The sequence below is a fragment of the Pleurodeles waltl genome, chromosome 4_1 (assembly GCF_031143425.1).
Source record: "Pleurodeles waltl isolate 20211129_DDA chromosome 4_1, aPleWal1.hap1.20221129, whole genome shotgun sequence".
Lineage (NCBI taxonomy): Eukaryota > Metazoa > Chordata > Amphibia > Caudata > Salamandridae > Pleurodeles > Pleurodeles waltl.
The window spans coordinates 32,396,985-32,416,911 of NC_090442.1; positions in this window are offsets into that span (position 1 = coordinate 32,396,985).

Consider the following 19,927-nt stretch of genomic DNA (forward strand, 5'->3'; position numbering starts at 1 on the left):
TTTCCTGGGGGAGTCCCTGGATCAGATTGGGAACCATTAGCTACTTTTTCTACAGATGGGGCACTTCTAGCCTTATCCTATTCTCTAAGCATGTTAAGTAACAGTTCCAAGGAAGGATTCTTCCCTACACTCAAACCTCTCTCTATGCAGAGACTCCTTGCTCCCTTCCAGCTAAGGTGATCATATGCAAGTTTGGACAGATCAACATTTTGGCCTGTGCCAGACATTTTTAGAGAGAGTTAAAGTGATAGAAAAAGATAAAAAAGTTTGTCAGAGCTTTTAGAAAGACAGAGAAAATTTTTTTTTTTAACTTTTTAGAACTTTTTAGAAAGTTAGAAGTACTTTTCAGCACTTAGAAAAGAGTGAAAAGAGGAAATGCAAAACTTTTTGGCTATGTGTATATACACTGAACTTGTTTTGTATATTTTTCTCTTATGAAAAGTACAATGACAAGAGTGGTAAGTAGTCTCAAAGCACTTATCCCACCACTGCACAACCAATGTAGGAGGCTGGACTGGCTTGTAGTGAGTACCAAGGGGTACTTGCACCTTGCACCAGGCCCAGTTATCCCTTATTAGTGTATAGGGTGTCTAGCAGCTTAGGCTGATAGATAATGGTAGCTTAGCAGAGCAGCTTAGGCTGAACTAGGAGACGTGTGAAGCTACTACAGTACCACTTAGTGTCATATGCACAATATCATAAGAAAACACAATACACAGTTATACTAAAAATAAAGGTACTTTATTTTTATGACAATATGCCAAAGTATCTTAGAGTGTACCCTCAGTGAGAGGATAGGAAATATACACAGGATATATATACACAATAGCAAAAATATGCAGTATAGTCTTAGAAAACAGTGCAAACAATGTATAGTTACAATAGGATGCAATGGGGAAACATAGGGATAGGGGCAACACAAACCATATACTCCAAAAGTGGAATGTGAACCACGAATGGACCCCAAACCTATGTGACCTTGTAGAGGGTCGCTGGGACTATTAGAAAATAGTGAGAGTTAGAAAAATAACCCTCCCCAAGACCCTGAAAAGTGAGTGCAAAGTGCACTAAAGTTCCCCTAAGGACAAAGAAGTCGTGTTAGAGGAATAATGCAGGAAAGACACAAACCAACAATGCAACAACTGTGGATTTCCAATCTAGGGTACCTGTGGAACAAGGGGACCAAGTCCAAAAGTCACAAGCAAGTCGGAGATGGGCATATGCCCAGGAAATGCCAGCTGTGGATGCAAAGAAGCTTCTACTGGACAGAAGAAGCTGAGGTTTCTGCAGAAACGAAAAGGGCTAGAGACTTCCCCTTTGGTGGACGGATCCCTCTCGCCGTGGAGAGTCGTGCAGAAGTGTTTTCCCGCTGAAAAAACGCCAACATGCCTTGCTAGCTGCAAATCGTGCGGTTAGCGTTTTTGGACGCTGCTGTGGCCCAGGAGGGGCCAGGAGGTCGCAAATTGGACCAGGAGGTAGAGGGGACGTCGAGCAAGACAAGGAGCCCTCTTAGCAGCAGGTAGCACCCGGAGAAGTGCCAGAAACAGGCACTACGAGGATGCGTGAAACAGTGCTCACCCGAAGTTACACAAAGGAGTCCCACGTCGCCGGAGACCAACTTAGAAAGTCGTGCAATGCAGGTAGAGTGCCGTGGACCCAGGCTTGGCTGTGCACAAAGGATTTCCACCGGAAGTGCACAGGGGCCGGAGTAGCTGCAAAAGTCGCGGTTCCCAGCAATGCAGCCCAGCGAGGTGAGGCAAGGACTTACCTCCACCAAACTTGGACTGAAGAGTCACTGGACTGTGGGAGTCACTTGGACAGAGTTGCTGGATTCGAGGGACCTCGCTCGTCGTGCAGAGAGGAGACCCAAGGGACCGGTAATGCAGCTTTTTGGTGCCTGCGGTTGCAGGGGGAAGATTCCGACGACCCACGGGAGATTTCTTCGGAGCTTCTAGTGCAGAGAGGAGGAAGACTACCCCCACAGCATGCACCACCAGGAAATCAGTCGAGAAGGCGGCAGGATCAGCGTTACAGAGTTGCAGTAGTCGTCTTTCCTACTACGTTGCAGTTTTGCAGGCTTCCAGCGCGGTCAGCAGTCGATTCCTTGGCAGAAGGTGAAGAGAGAGATGCAGAGGAACTCTGATGAGCTCTTGCATTCGTTATCTAAAGCTTCCCCAGAGACAGAGACCCTAAATAGCCAGAAAAGAGGGTTTGGCTACTTAGGAGAGAGGATAGGCTAGCAACACCTGAAGGAGCCTATCACAAGGAGTCTCTGACGTCACCTGGTGGCACTGACCACTCAGAGCAGTCCAGTGTGCCAGCAGCACCTCTGTTTCCAAGATGGCAGAGGTCTGGAGCACACTGGAGGAGCTCTGGACACCTCCCAGGGGAGGTGCAGGTCAGGGGAGTGGTCACTCCCCTTTCCTTTGTCCAGTTTCACGCCAGAGCAGGGCTGAGGGGTCCCCTGAACCGGTGTAGACTGGCTTATGCAGAATTGGGCACATCTGTGCCCAAGAAAGCATTTCCAGAGGCTGGGGGAGGCTACTCCTCCCCTGCCTTCACACTATTTTCCAAAGGGAGAGGGTGTCACACCCTCTCTCAGAGGAAGTTCTTTGTTCTGCTATCCTGGGCCAGGCCTGGCTGGACCCCAGGAGGGCAGATGCCTGTCTGAGGGGTTGGCAGCAGCTGCAGTGAAACCCCAGGAAGGGCAGTTTGGCAGTACCAGGGTCTGTGCTACAGACCACTGGGATCATGGGATTGTGCCAACTATGCCAGGATGGCATAGAGGGGGCAATTCCATGATCATAGACATGTTACATGGCCATATTCGGAGTTACCATTGTGAAGCTACATATAGGTAGTGACCTATATGTAGTGCACGCGTCTAATGGTGTCCCCGCACTCACAAAGTCCGGGGAATTTGCCCTGAACAATGTGGGGGCACCTTGGCTAGTGCCAGGGTGCCCTCACACTAAGTAACTTTGCACCTAACCTTTACCAGGTAAAGGTTAGACATATAGGTGACTTATAAGTTACTTAAGTGCAGTGTAAAATGGCTGTGAAATAACGTGGACGTTATTTCACTCAGGCTGCAGTGGCAGGCCTGTGTAAGAATTGTCAGAGCTCCCTATGGGTGGCAAAAGAAATGCTGCAGCCCATAGGGATCTCCTGGAACCCCAATACCCTGGGTACCTCAGTACCATATACTAGGGAATTATAAGGGTGTTCCAGTAATCCAATGTAAATTGGTAAAAATGGTCACTAGCCTGTTAGTGACAATTTGGAAAGAAATGAGAGAGCATAACCACTGAGGTTCTGATTAGCAGAGCCTCAGTGAGACAGTTAGTCACTACACAGGTAACACATTCAGGCACACTTATGAGCACTGGGGCCCTGGGTTACCAGGGTCCCAGTGACACATACAACTAAAACAACATATATACAGTGAAAAATGGGGGTAACCTGCCAGGCAAGATGGTACTTTCCTACACCCTGCCAGCCAGGGCCCCAGTGCTCATAAGTGTGCCTGACTGTGTTACCTGTGTTATGACTAACTGTCTCACTGAGGCTCTGCTATCCAGAACCTCAGTGGTTATGCTCTCACATTTCTTTCCAAATTGTCACTAACAGGCTAGTGACCAATTTTACCAATTCACATTGGCATACTGGAACACCCTTATAATTCCCTAGTATATGGTACTGAGGTACCCAGGGTATTGGGGTTCCAGGAGATCCCTATGGGCTGCAGCATTTATTTTGCCACCCATAGGGAGCTCTGACAATTCTTACACAGGCCTGCCACTGCAGCCTGAGTGAAATAACGTCCACGTTATTTCACAGCCATTTACCACTGCACTTAAGTAACTTATAAGCCACCTATGTGTCTAACCTTTACCTGGTAAAGGTTAGGTGCAAAGTTACTTAGTGTGTGGGCACCCTGGCACTAGCCAAGGTGCCCCCACATTGTTCAGGGCAAATTCCCCGGACTTTGTGAGTGCGGGGACACCATTACATGCGTGCACTACACATAGGTCACTACCTATGTGTAGCTTCACAATGGTAACTCCGAATATGCCCATGTAACATGTCTAAGATCATGGAATTGCCCCCTCTATGCCATCCTGGCATTGTTGGTACAATCCCATGATCCCACGGGTCTGTAGCACAGACCCTGGCACTGCCAAACTGCCTTTTCAGGGGTTTCACTGCAGCTGCTGCTGCTGCCAACTTCTCAGACAGGTTTCTGCCCTCCTGGGGTCCAGCCAGGCCTTGCCCAGGATGGCAGAACAAAGGACTTCCTCAGAGAGAGGGTGTTACACCCTCTCCCTTTGGAAAATGGTGTGAAGGCAGGGGAGGAGTAGCCTCCCCCAGCCTCTGGAAATGCTTTCATGGGCACAGATGGTGCCCATTTCTGCATAAGCCAGTCTACACCGGTTCAGGGACCCCTCAGCCCTGCACTGGTTCAAAACTGGACAAAGGAAAGGGGAGTGACCACTCCCCTGACCTGCACCTCCCCTGGGAGGTGCCCAGAGCTCCTCTAGTGTGCTCCAGACCTCTGCCATCTTGGAAACAGAGGTGCTGCTGGCACACTGGACTGCTCTGAGTGGCCAGGGCCAGCAGGTGACGTCAGAGACTCCTTCTGATAGGCTCTTTCAGGTGTTGCTAGCCTATCCTCTCTCCTAAGTAGCCAAACCCTCTTTTCTGGCTATTTAGGGTCTCTGCTTTGGGGATTTCCTTAGATAACGAATGCAAGAGCTCATCAGAGTTCCTCTGCATCTCTCTCTTCATCTTCTGCCAAGGAATCGACTGCTGACCGCGCAGGAAGCCGGCAAAACTGCAACAAAGTAGCAAAGACGACTACTGCAACTCTGTAACGCTGATCCTGCCGCCTTCTCGACTGTTTTCCTGGTGGTGCATGCTGTGGGGGTAGTCTGCCTCCTCTCTGCACTAGAAGCTCCGAAGAAATCTCCTGTGGGTCGACGGAATCGTCCCCCTGCAACCGCAGGCACCAAAGAACTGCATCACCAGTCCCCTGGGTCTCCTCTCAGCACGACGAGCGAGGTCCCTTGAATCCAGCAACTGTGTCCAAGTGACTCCCGCAGTCCAGTGACTCTTCAGTCCAAGTTTGGTGGAGGTAAGTCCTTGCCTCCCCACGCCAGACTGCATTGCTGGGAACCGCGACTTTTGCAGCTACTCCGGCCTCTGTGCACTTCCGGGCGGAAATCCTTTGTGCACAGCCAAGCCTGGGTCCACGGCACTCTAACCTGCATTGCACTACTTTCTAAGTGGCCCTCCGGCGACGTGGGACTCCTTTGTGCAACTTCGGGTGAGCACCGTTTCACTCCTCTTCGTAGTGCCTGTTCTGGCACTTCTGCAGGTGCTGCCTGCTTCTGAGAGGGCTCCTTGTCTTGCTCGACACCCCCTCTGTCCCCAGACACAATTGGCCACATCCTGGTCCCTCCTGGGCCACAGCAGCATCCAAAAACCCTAACCGTACGATTTGCAGCTAGCAAGGCTTGTTGGCGGTCTTTCGGCGGGAAAACACTTCTGCACGACTCTCCACGGCTTGGGGGATCCATCCTCCAAAGGGGAAGTCTCTAGCCCTTGTCGTTCTTGCAGAATCCTCAGCTTCTACTGTCCAGTAGCAGCTTCTTTGCACCCACAGCTGGCATTTCCTGGGCATCTGCCCATCTCCGACTTGCTTGTGACTTTTGGACTTGGTGCCCTTGTTCCACAGGTACCCTCCACTGGAAATCCATCGTTGTTGCATTGCTGGTTTGTGTCTTTCCTGCAGAATTCCCCTATCACAACTTCTATGTCCTTTGGGGAACTTTAGTGCACTTTGCACTAACTTTTCAGGGTCTTGGGGTGGGCTATTTTTCTAACCCTCACTGTTTTCTTACAGTCCCAGCGACCCTCTACAAGGTCACATAGGTTTGGGATCCATTTGTGGTTCGCATTCCACTTTTGGAGTATATGGTTTGTGTTGCCCCTATCCCTATGTGTCCCCATTGCATCCTATTGTAACTATACATTGTTTGCACTGTTTTCTAAGACTATACTGCATATTTTTGGTATTGTGTACATATATCTTGTGTATATTTGCTATCCTCATACGGAGGGTACACTCTGAGATACTTTGGCATATTGTCATAAAAATAAAGTACCTTTATTTTTAGTATATCTGTGTATTGTGTTTTCTTATGATATTGTGCAAGTGACACTAGTGGTACTGTAGGAGCTTCACTCGTCTCCTAGTTCAGCCTAAGGTGCTCTGCTAAGCTACCATTATCTATCAGCATACGCTGCTAGACACCCTATACAATAATAAGAGATAACTGGGCCTGGTGCAAGGTGTAAGTACCCCTTGGTACTCACTACAAGCCAGTCCAGCCTCCTACATTGGATGTGCAGCGGTGGGATGAGTACTTTGCAACTACTTACCACTTTTGTCACTGTACTTTTCATAAGAGAAAAATATACAAAACAAGTTCAGTGTATGTACACCTAACCAAAAAGTTTTGCATTTCCTCTTTTCACTCTTTTTCCTAGTGCTGAAAAGTACCTCTAAACTTTCTAAAAGTTCTTAAAAAGTTTAAAAAGTTTTTTTTTCTGTCTTTTCAAAAGTTCTGAAAAACGTTTTCTCTCTTTTTCTATCACTTAACTCTTTCTAAAAATGTCTGGCACAGGCCAAACTGTTGATCTGTCCAAACTTGCATATGATCACCTTAGCTGGAAAGGAGCAAGGAGTCTCTGCATAGAGAGAGGTTTGAGTGTAGGGAAGAATCCCCCCAGAGAACTGTTGGTTAACATGCTTATAGAACAGGATAAGTCCAAAGGTGCCCCTTCTGTTGAAAAAGTAGCTAATGGTTCCCAATCTGATCCAGGGACTCCCCTAGAAAAAGATTCAGGAAAGAAACTTCCTAGCCTGCCCATTACTAGACAGCCTAGCATAGTTGGGACTGATGTAGAGTCACACCATACTGATAGTGTTGTCTCACATCATAGCAAGAGTATTCCTTCTCACCACAGTAGAAGTGATGTTTCTGTTAACCAAGCTGTTAGGATGCCTTCTGTAAGGGATGGGTCTCCTTCCGTTAATTCTCCCCACACCTCTGTTTCAAGGCATGTCCCTCCCACCCACCCTGATGACAGATTGTTAGAAAGGGAGCTCAATGGATTGAGGGTGGAACAAACCAGACTGAAGCTCAAGAAGCAACAGCTGGATTTGGATAGACAGTGCTTAGAAGTAGAGAGATAAAGACAGAAATTGGGTTTAGAAACCCATGGTGGCAGCAGCAGTATTCCCCATAGTCATCCTGCAAAAGAGCATGATTCCAGGAATCTGTACAAGATAGTTCCCCCTTATAAGGAGGGGGATAACATTAACAAGTGGTTTGCTGCACTTGAGAGGGCCTCTGTTGTACAGGATGTCCCTCAAAGGCAGTGGGCTGCTATCCTATGGGTATCATTTAGTGGAAAGGGTAGGGATAGGCTCCTTACTGTGAAAGAAAGTGATGCCAATAATTTTACAGTTCTTAAGAATGCACTCCTGGATGGTTATGGCTTAACCACTACAGTACAGGATGAAGTTCAGAGAGACCAAAAAGGAGTCTTCACAAGACTGGGTTGATTTTGTTGACCATTCAGTGAAGGCCTTGGAGGGGTGGTTACATGGCAGTAAAGTTACTGATTATGAAAGCCTGTATAACTTGATCCTGAGAGAGCATATTCTTAATAATTGTGTGTCTGATTTGTTGCACCAGTACTTGGTGGACTCTGATCTGACCTCTCCCCAAGAATTGGGAAAGAAGGGAGACAAATGGGTCAGAACAAGGGTGAACAGAAAAGTTCATACAGGGGGTGACAAAGATGGCAATAAGAAGAAGGATGGTAAGTCTTCTGACAAGGGTGGGGACAAATCTAAAAATGAGTCTTCATCAGGCCCACAAAAACACTCTGGTGGGGGTGGTGGGCCCAAATCCTCTTCTAATCAAAACAAAGAAAAGAAACCATGGTGCTATTTATGTAAAATAAAAGGCCATTGGACAACAGATCCCAGTTGTCCAAAGAAAAGCACCAAGCCTCCTACCACTACAACCCCTACTGCTACACCTAGTGTCCCTACTAATAGCAGTGGTGGTGGGAGCAAACCTACTAATAGCCAATCTAAGGGAGTAGCTGGGCTCACCTTTGGTAACTTAGTTGGGGTTGGTCTGATTAGGGAGACCACAGAGGCTGTATTAGTCTCTGAGGGGGCTATTGATTTAGCCACCTTAGTTGCTTGTCCCCTTAACATGGATAAGTACAAGCAACTACCCCTAATAAATGGTGTTGAGGTTCAGGTCTACAGGGACACAGGTGCCAGTGTCACAATGGTGATAGAGAAACTGGTCCACCCTGAACAACACCTACTTGGTCACCAGTACCAAGTAACCGATGCTCACAACAACACCCTTAGCCACCCCATGGCTGTTGTAAATCTCAACTGGGGGGGGGTTACTGGCCCAAAGAAAGTTGTGGTTGCCTCAGTTGTGGTTGACTCAGATTTACCTGCAGACTGTCTATTAGGGAATGATTTAGAGACATCAGCTTGGGCAGAAGTGGAGTTGGAGGCTCATGCAGCAATGCTGGGCATTCCAGGGCATATTTTTGCTTTAACCAGGGCTCAGGCCAAAAAGCAAAAAGGACAGGGTGACTTGGATCCTGGAACAATGGACCAAGTGCTCCCTAAAGCTAGGGCTAGTAGAAGTAAAGTACTACCTACTATCCCTCCCTCTACAGTGGATTCTTGTTCTGAGGAAGAAGAATTTCCACCCTGTGCAGAACCTACACCAGAGGAGCTGGAAGCAGACACTGCTGAGCTTTTGGGTGAAGGGGGGCCTGCCAGGGAGGAGCTGAGTGTGGCACAGCAACCTGTCCCACACTAGAGGGTCTAAGGCAGCAAGCTGTCAAACAAGCAAATGGGGATGTCAGTGACTCTCACAGAGTTTACTGGGAGGACAACCTCTTGTACACTGAAGCAAGGGATCCAAAACCTGGAGCTGCCAGGAGATTGGTGATTCCTCAGGAGTACAGAAAGTTCCTCCTAACTCTTGCTCACGACATTCCACTTGCTGGACATTTGGGGCAAATGAAAACTTGGGACAGACTTGTTCCCTTGTTTCATTGGCCTAGAATGTCTGAGGACACAAAAGATTTTTGTAAGTCCTGTGAAACCTGTCAAGCCAGTGGCAAAACAGGTGGCACCCCAAAGGCACCCCTTATTCCACTGCCTGTGGTTGGGGTTCCCTTTGAAAGGGTAGGGGTTGACATAGTTGGCCCCCTTGACCCTCCTACTGCTTCAGGCAATAGGTTTATCTTGGTGGTAGTGGACCATGCCACAAGATATCCTGAAGCAATTCCTCTAAGGACCACTACAGCTCCTGCAGTGGCAAAGGCCCTCCTGGGAATCTTTTCCAGGGTGGGCTTCCCAAAAGAGGTGGTATCAGACAGGGGAAGCAATTTCATGTCTGCTTCCTTAAAGGTCATGTGGAAGGAGTGTGGGATGACATACAAGTTCACCACACCCTATCATCCACAAACAAATGGACTGGTGGAGAGATTTAACAAAACTCTCAAAGGCATGATTATGGGACTCCCTGAAAAACTCCGCAGGAGATGGGATATCCTTTTACCATGCCTCCTTTTTGCTTACAGGGAGGTACCCCAGAAAGGAGTGGGCTTCAGCCCCTTTGAACTTCTTTTTGGTCACCCTGTGAGAGGTCCTCTAACACTTGTTAAGGAGGGTTGGGAACAACCTTTAAAAGCTCCTAAGCAAGACATAGGGGGTTATTCTAACTTTGGAGGAGTGTTAATCCATCCCAAAAGTGACAGTAAAGTGACGGATATACCACCAGCAGTATTACGAGTTCCATAGGATATAATGGACTCGTAATACGGCTGGTGGTAAATCCGTCACTTTTCCGTCACTTTTGGGACGGATTAACACCTCCTCCAAAGTTAGAATAACCCCCATAGTGGACTATGTACTTGGCCTCAGATCAAGGATGGCTGAGTACATGAAAAAGGCCAGTAAAAACCTTCAGGCCAGCCAAGAGCTCCAAAAGCAATGGCATGACCAGAAGGCTGTTTTGGTTCAGTACCAACCAGGGCAGAAAGTGTGGGTCTTGGAGCCTGTGGCCCCAAGAGCACTCCAAGATAAATGGAGTGGACCCCACACAATTGTTGAAAAAAAGGGTGAAGTCACCTACTTAGTTGACTTAGGCACTCCAGGAGTCCCCTTAGGGTGCTCCATGTCAACTGCCTGAAACCCTACTATGACAGGGCTGATCTCACCCTGCTCATGGCAACTGATGAGGTACAGGAAGAAGACAGTGATCCTCTACCTGATCTCTTCTCTTCCACAGAACAAGATGCCCTAGTGGAAGGTGTTGTACTGGCATATTGTCTTACTTACAGAAAGACCACTGCATAAATCTCCTGGGTCCGTTTTCTGAACTCTTCTCTACTGTGCCAGGTACCACTTCTTGGTGTGAGCACACTATAGATACTGGAGACAGCTTGCCTGTCAAAAGTAAGATCTATAGGCAGCCTGACCATGTCAGGGACTGCATAAAGCAAGAGGTGCAGAAAATGTTAGAACTAGGAGTGGTTGAGCACTCTGAAAGTCCATGAGCTTCTCCTGTGGTACTTGTACCAAAACCTCATTCCAAAGATGGAAAGAAGGAAATGCGGTTTTGTGTAGACTACAGAGGTCTCAACCAGGTAACCAAAACTGACGCTCACCCTATACCCAGGGCAGATGAGCTCATAGATACACTGGCATCTGCCAAGTATCTAAGCACTTTTGATTTGACTGCAGGGTATTGGCAGATCAAATTATCAGAAGATGCTAAAGCTAAAACTGCATTTTCAACCATTGGAGGACATTACCAATTCACAGTAATGCCTTTTGGATTGAAAAATGCACCTGCCACTTTTCAGAGGTTGGTGAACACAGTCCTGCAAGGGCTGGAAGCTTTCAGTGCAGCATATTTGGACGATATAGCTGTCTTTAGCTCCAGCTGGGATGATCACCTGGTCCACCTATGGAAAGTTTTAGAGGCTCTGCAAAAGGCAGGCCTCACTATCAAGGCTTCAAAGTGCCAGATAGGGCAGGGAAAGGTGGTTTATCTGGGACACCTGGTTGGTGGGGAACAGACTGCACCACTTCAGGGGAAAATCCAAACAATTATTGATTGGGTTCCCCCTACTACTCAGACTCAGGTGAGAGCCTTTTTAGGCCTCACTGGGTACTACAGGAGGTTCATCAAGAACTATGGCTCCATTGCAGCCCCTCTTAATGACCTCACATCCAAGAAAATGCCTAAGAAGGTATTATGGACAGCAAACTGTCAGAAAGCTTTTGAGGAGCTGAAGCAGGCCATGTGCTCTGCACCTGTCCTGAAAAGCCCTTGTTACTCTAAAAAATTATGGGGGTCATTCTGACCCTGGCGGCCGGTGGCCGCCAGGGCCACCGACCACGGGAGCACCGCCAACAGGCTGGCGGTGCTCCCACGAGCATTCTGACCGCGGCGGTTCAGCCGCGGTCAGAAGCGGCAAGTCGGCGGGCTCCCGCCGACTTACCGCTGCTCGGGGGAATCCTTCATGGCGGCGGAGCGCGCTCCGCCGCCATGAGGATTCTGACAGCCCCTACCGCCATGGTAAAGCCGCCATGAACAGGATGGCGGTAGGGGGTGCCGCGGGGCCAATGGCATGGGCACGGCAGGGGCCCCCGTAAGAGGGCCCCGCAAAGTATTTCAGTGTCTGCCTTGCAGACACTGAAATACGCGACGGGTGAAACTGCACCCGTCGCACCCCTGCAACTACGCCGGCTCAATTCTGAGCCGGCGTCCTCGTTGCAGGGGCATTTCCTCTGGGCCGGCGGGCGCTCTCTTGGAGAGCGCCCGCCGGCCCAGAGGAAATGTCTGAATGGCCGCCGCGGTCTTTTGACCGCGGTGCGGTCATTTGGCGGCGGTACTATGGCGGACGGCCTCCGCCGTCCGCCATAGTAAGAATCACCCCCTATATGTCCAAACTGATGCATCTTAATTAGTTGTAGGGGCAGTCCTATCACAACTTAATTCTGAGGGCCAGGATCAACCTGTTGCTTTTATTAGTAGGAGGTTGACCCCTAGAGAAAAGCGTTGGTCTGCCATTGAGAGGGAGGCCTTTGCTGTGGTCTGGGCACTGAAGAAGTTGAGGCCATACCTGTTTGGCACTCACTTCATTGTTCAGACAGACCACAAACCTCTACTTTGGCTAAAACAAATGAAAGGTGAAAATCCTGGACTATACAGTGGAACATAGACCTGGGAGTACCCACTCCAATGCAGATGGACTCTCCAGATATTTCCACTTAGACAATGAAGACCCATCAGGTAATGACTAGTCTTATTGTCCTTCGTTTGGGGGGGGGGTTGTGTAGGAAAGTACCATCTTGCCTGGCATGTTACCCCCATTTTTCACTGTATATATGTTGTTTTAGTTGTATGTGTCACTGGGACCCTGCCAGCCAGGGCCCCAGTGCTCATAAGTGTGCCTGACTGTGTTACCTGTGTTATGACTAACTGTCTCACTGAGGCTCTGCTATCCAGAACCTCAGTGGTTATGCTCTCTCATTTCTTTCCAAATTGTCACTAACAGGCTAGTGACCAATTTTACCAATTCACATTGGCATACTGGAACACCCTTATAATTCCCTAGTATATGGTACTGAGGTACCCAGGGTATTGGGGTTCCAGGAGATCCCTATGGGCTGCAGCATTTCTTTTGCCACCCATAGGGAGCTCTGACAATTCTTACACAGGCCTGCCACTCTAAACTGCATTGCACGACTTTCTAAGTAGCCCTCCGGCGACGTGGGACTCCTTTGTGCAACTTTGGGTGAGCACCGTTTCACTCCTTTTCGTAGTGCCTGTTCCAGCACTTCTGCGGGAGCTGCCTGCTTCTGAGAGGGCTCCTTGTCTTGCTCGACGCTCCCTCTGTCCCCAGACGCAATTGGCGACATCCTGGTCCCTCCTGGGCCACAGCAGCATCCAAAAACCCTAACCGCACGATTTGCAGCTAGCAAGGCTTGTTGGCGGTCTTTCGGCGGGAAAACACTTCTGCACGACTCTCCACGGCGTGGGGGATCGATCCTCCAAAGGGGAAGTCTCTAGCCCTTGTCGTTCCTGCAGAATCCTCAGCTTCTACTGTCCAGTAGCAGCTTCTTTGCACCCACAGCTGGCATTTCCTGGGCATCTGCCCATCTCCGACTTGCTTGTGACTTTTGGACTTGGTCCCCTTGTTCCACAGGTACCCTCGACTGGAAATCCATCGTTGTTGCATTGCTGGTTTGTGTCTTTCCTGCAGAATTCCCCTATCACAACTTCTATGTCCTTTGGGGAACTTTAGTGCACTTTGCACTCACTTTTCAGGGTCTTGGGGTGGGCTATTTTTCAAACCCTCACTGTTTTCTTACAGTCCCAGCAACCCTCTACAAGGTCACATAGGTTTGGGGTCCATTCGTGGTTCGCATTCCAGTTTTAGAGTATATGGTTTGTGTTGCCCCTATCCCTATGTGTCCCCATTGCATCCTATTGTAACTATACATTGTTTGCACTGTTTTCTAAGACTATACTGCATATTTTTGGTACTGTGTACATATATCTTGTGTATATTTGCTATCCTCATACGGAGGGTACACTCTGAGATACTTTAGCATATTGTCATAAAAATAAAGTACCTTTATTTTTAGTATATCTGTGTATTGTGTTTTCTTATGATATTGTGCAAGTGACACTAGTGGTACTGTAGGAGCTTCACTCGTCTCCTAGTTCAGCCTAAGCTGCTCTGCTAAGCTACCATTATCTATCAGCATAAGCTGCTAGACACCCTATACACTAATAAGGGATACTTGGGCCTGGTGCAAGGTGTAAGTACCCCTTGGTACTCACTACAAGCCAGTCCAGCCTCCTACAGCCTTGAATCATATTAAGTAACCTTAAAGGGGAAGCAGTTGCATTAGCAGTACGCATGCGGCTCCGAGACGTTCCTGTACAGGATCAAGAACATGAACTTCCAAAGATTATCGCTGAGACCTACTCTAGTATTGGTCGAGATAATCTGAGGGCCAGACCCATTAAACCACAATTCCAAGGTAGATCTAATAAAGATTCTACTAAGCAAGTATCTGAAGGTTCCAAAAAGTGCTGTGATAAAAAACAACAAACACCTAAATAAGAAAGGGGAGAATCTCCTCATTCGGAGACCCCTCAAAATAGATATATTCTTAGAAATAGAGATAATATAAAAATGCCTGACAGATAGCAATATACTGATACACGCCAATCTCGTTCCTTTCAGGACTCACCGGAAAAATTTAGTGAGAGAGGTGGGCGGTCAAAGCAAAGAACTGAGTATGTGAAACCGAAAAAGGACTCACAACGTTCATCTGAAGTTTCTGTTAAGGAAGAAGAGAAACTTCCCCAACAAAAACCCCAGTTCAAAAATAAAAAAGTGGCAGCAGTTGCAATACGACATGCCCCTCAGGAAGAGGGCTTTACTGAAGAACAGGAAGTGGGCACTGACACTGCTAGACAGTGCAGCAGAGGTCACAATAGTTCGCAGGGATCTTCAAGAGCATCTGGAGGTGAAAGCAACTGATGACTTCTCACAAGTTGAGACTGCGGACATGCGTGTCTTCACACCCGACAGAGTGTATAAACGAACTCTACAGTTGGAAGGAGACATTTAACGCACAAGAGACGCTATCTTCTGGGACTGCGTCGTCACCATTTATGATATTCTACTGGCTGAAAAGGATTGGCCACCAGAATTTGTCCGTGATCTCCCCTATGGAGAAAAAATTATTGAAAAATCTTTCTCACCCCTTGTTCCAAGAAAGCTCGTAGAAATATACGCAATTGATTGGGCAGTGGCGCAGATCCCTGCATTTTACCGCAACCACGCAGGGTGGGATAAAGATTACCCCTATCATGTAATACCAATTAAATCTCAACCTCTCCCTCAATATCCAATAAAACATGAAGCTAAAGCAACAGTGAGGGAAATCCTCAAACAATTAGAGCACCAGGGCGTAATTCAACCCTGTGTCTCACCAATGAACAATTCATTGTTCCCTGTCGCTAAACCTGACCATTCCTACAGAATAGTTTTAGACTACAGACATTTAAACAGTCACACTCGCACATTTGCTGTACAAAATGCACATAGCACAACACTTATGAACAATATAGTGTGCAAAAACATAAAAAAACAACCCAAATATTTCCAACGGGTTCTTCTGCCAAAATATAGCGCCTGAAAGTAGGGACTTAACAAGTTTCAGCGCCTTAGGCTCTCAGAAAAAATTCTGCATACCACAAGGGTATAAGAACAGTCCAGGACTGTTTTCAGCTCGAGTTACATCTATTTTACACAACATTGACCCTGGGGCGGTTTTATACGTGGATGACATCTACCTTATGGATGACGACCTCATGCAACATATAAGACGAGTAGGCCGCATTGTTGTAGGATTTGCCGAATTCGGCTACAAATTGAATTTAAAAAGAAAAAAAATAGCCTTCCTATAGGAGACTGGCCTGGTTTGTAGTGGGCACCTAAAGTACTTACGCCTTATACCAGGTCCAGTTATCCCTTATTAGTGAAATGTAGGCCGTGACAAGCAGCTTAGGGTGTCTAGGGATAGCTGTAGCAGAGCAGCCAAGCCTGAACTAGAAGACATGCAAAGCTCCTGCAATACCACTATAGTCACACAGTACTCATACACACTTAAAGACAATACTGAGTGTTACCAAAAATAAAGGTACTTTATTTTAGTGACACAAGGCCAAAAATATCTTAGAGGCAATACTCCTACAGGAGGTAAGAATTATACACAATATATACACTAGTAACTAAAATCAGGTAAGTAGACAGTCCTAGGGTAGTGCAAACAGTGAAAAATACAATAGAATTCAATAGGCCTAGGGGCAACACAAACCATATACTAAAATAGTGGAATGGGAATGTCGAATTCCCCCCTAGGCAAGTATAGTGTGTAGAGGGGCGCTGGGAGTGTAAGAAAAAACCAAAGGTAAGAAAAGTACCCCACCCCAGAGCCCAGGAAAGCAAGAGTAAAGTACAGCACGTTGCTCAAAACACACTACAAGTCGTGATGAAGAATTATGGAGGAATCTTGCAAACCGAATCTGAGGTGAGACCCTAAATAGCCATGAGAGGTATGCACCTATCAGGAGGGGTCTCTGATGTCACCTGCTGGCACTGGCCAATCAGATGCTCCCAGAGGGTCCCCACACCTTGGAATTGAAGATAGCTAATGCCAGGGACACTCTGAAGGAGCTCTGGGCACCACCCCTGGGGTGGTGATGGACAGGGGAGTGGTCACTGCCCTTTCCTTTGTCCATTTTCATGCCGGAACAGGGACTGGGGTTCTCTGAACCGGTGTAGACTGGATTATGCAAGGAGGGCATCATCTGTGCCCTTCAAATGATTTCCAGAGGTTCCGGAACACCTATTTCCAAAGGGAGAGGGTGTAATACCCCTTTCCTAAAGGAAATGCATTGTTCTGCCTTCCTGGGATTGAGCTGCTCAAGTCCCAGGAGGGCAGAAGCCTGTCTGTAAGGTGGCAACAGCTGGGGCTGCAATGGAAACCTCAGAAGGCTGGTATGGCAATACTGGGGGTCCAATGTGGAGCCCCCAGAGTGCATGGGATTGTGCAACCAATCCTGGAATCAGTATTGGGGTACAATTCCCAGTTGTTGGACACCTTACTTGGCCATATTCAGAGTTACCATTGTGAAGCTGTACATAAGTATTGACCTATGTCCAGTGCACACTTAAAATGGTGCCTCGGCACTCACGAAGTCCGGGAAAAAGGGGGTGGACGATGTGGGGGCACCTCTGCTAGTGCAGGGCTGCCGCTCACGCCCAGGTACTTTGCACCCAGACTTCAAGGTCTGAAGGTCTGACATATAGGTGACTTATAAGTGACCTTGTGCAGTGAAAATGGCTGTGAAAAAGTGCACACACTATGACAAACAGGCTGCAATGACAGTCCTGTAGAAGCCTTTGTATGGGCTCCTTATGAGTGGCAAAAGAAATGCTGCAACCCATAAGGATCCTCTGGAACCCTAATGCCCTGGGTACCTAGGTACCATATACCAGGGACTTATAATGGGGGGGGGGGGCAGTATGCCAATTTGGAGTGAATTACTGGGTTACCAGTATGTAAGGACAAATTTGGAACCAGAGAGAGCATAAGCAATGGGGTCCTGGTCAGCAGGATCCCAGTGACACAGTAAAGCATATTGAAGAAAACAGTGAAACATACTGACAAGTAGGCCGCAAACCATAAGTACAGGATCCAAGTGACACAGTCAAAACACACTGACAAACAGGCCAAAAATGGGGGTAACCATGTTAGAAAGAGGCTATTTTCTCACACCCCATACTGTAGTAAAAAGCATTTCTTGGAAATGGCCTTTCTGCAGGGTCACCACCAAACATTTCGCCTTCCTCCTTCTCTTTTTCTGACCTCCCTTTTGCTGGCTTTAGGACTCTGCACACTTTATCACTGCTAATCAGTGCTAAAGTGCATATGCTCTCTCCTTAAAAACATGGTGACATTGGCTCATACCCAATTGGCTTATTTAATTTACTTGTAAGTCCCTAGTCAAGTGCACTATATGTGCCCAGAGCCTGTAAATTAAATGCTATTAGTGGGCTGCAGCACTGGTTGTGCCACCCACATAATTAGCCCTGGTAGTGTAAAACTCCTACATTCATTTTAGACTGCTGGGAGGCATGCTCCTTTCATAGGGTAACATTAGGGCTGCCCTCAGATACTGTTTGAGTGGTAGATTCTGATCTGAAAGGAGAAACAAGGTAATATATAGTATGGCCAGAATGGTAATACAAAATCCTGCTGACTCGTGAAGTTGGATTTAATATTACTATTTTAGAAATGCCACTTTTAGAAAGTGAGCTTTTCTCTGCACTTAAATTCTTCTGTGCCTTACAATCCACGTCTGGCTCGGTTTACTTGAAAGCTCCCTTGTGCATTCACTCAGACAACCCCAAACACAGGATGTTCAGTCACACTTGCATACATCTGCATATTGAATGAGTCTTCCTGGGGGGGTGGCAGGCCTGACACTTACATGTCAAAGGACAGTAGCCTGCCCTCACATAAAGGACTGCCACACCCCCTACTGGGACCCTGACAGGATGGAACTGAAAGGGGACCTTTTGCACTTCTAAGCCACTCTTTGAAGTCTTCCCCACTTCAAAGGCACATTTGGGTATTTAAGCAGGGTCTCTGACCCTACCAACTCGGACACTTTTGGACAAGATACAACTGGTGAAGAATCCCTGAACCAAAACCTGCAAACAGCCAAGAAGAACTGCCTGGCTGCCCAAAGGACTCACCTGACTGCTTTTCTGCAAAGGACTTCTGCCCTGCTGTTGCCCTGCTGCCTTGCTGTCTTCTGGCTGTGCTGAGAAGTGGTCTCCAAGGGCTTGGATAGAACTTGCCTCCTGTTCCGTGAAGTCTCAGGACCAAAAAGGCTTCATTCCTGTAAAAGAACTCCTTGTGTGGCAAAACTCAACGCAGAGCCTGCAAGAAACGGCGCACAGCCTGCATCGCGGTGAGAAAATGACCGCACGCTAAACCAGATCGACTCAGCCTGATTTCCGGGTGGGGAGAATGACGCAGCACCAGCGTTGCGACAGGAAATTCAACGCACAGCCTACTGGATCGACGCAAAGCCGAGCTGGAACGATGCAACCCGACTTCCTGAGAGGAATCAACGCAGCACCTGCCATGCAGCAGAAATGTCCACGTATCGCCCACCGGATCGACGCAGCCCCTGTGACTTCATCCGGTACGTCCAGGATTTCAACGCATCGTCCCCAGGGCTTTTGGAAACCATGCAACCCGAAGCGGATCCCAGTCTACACGCCGGAAATCGACGCAAAGCCTGCCCTGCATGAAAACTCAACGGCGTATCATCTGTGTGCGCCGCAAACATTAATGCACACCTCCCCGTTTTCCACGCAACTCCTCCTCTGCGGTCCCTTGTGGAGAATTTGAATGCAAACCAGGTACTTTGTGCTTGCAAGAGACACTTGTTGCTTTTTAAAAGACTAAAGACACTTTATATCATTTTTACAGTCATATCTCAACGTATACTTATTGAATCTTGATCGTTTTGACCTGCATCTTACAGATAAATATTATATATCTTTCTAAACACTGTGTGGTGTATTTTTGTGGTGTTATACTGTGTTATTGCATGTTTATTTCACAAATACTTTACACATTGCCTTCTCAGTGCCAAGCTACAAGAGGGTGGGCACAGGATAATTTGGATTGTGAGTGACTTACCCTGACTAGAGTGAGGGTCCTTGCTTGGACAGGGAGTAACCTGACTGTCAACCAAAGACCCCATTTCTAACAGCAGTGCAGTGTGCACACTTTTCCTTTTCTGTTAACAGCCATCACAGAGTAAAAAACAGCAAAGCAATATACAGATTTTCTCTGAAAAACAGCCCACTGAGTAGTAAAAAGCAGTGCACACACTTCTCACAAATTAGTACAAATCAGTGACATTTTCACAGATTTTCTCTCTGTCAATGCCCCACAAAGTGTAAAAAGCAGTCCAGTGTGTAAAGATTTCGTACAGTGCAGAGTGAACAGATTCCTCATAGAGCAGTAAAATGCAGTGTGTCCATATTCCTCAGAGAGCAGTAAAATGCAGTGCGTCCTTATTCCTCAGAGAGCAGTAAAATGCAGTGCGTCCTTATTCCTCAGAGAGCAGTAAAATGCAGCGTGTCCATATTCCTCAGAGATCAGTAAAATGCAGTGTGTCCATATTCC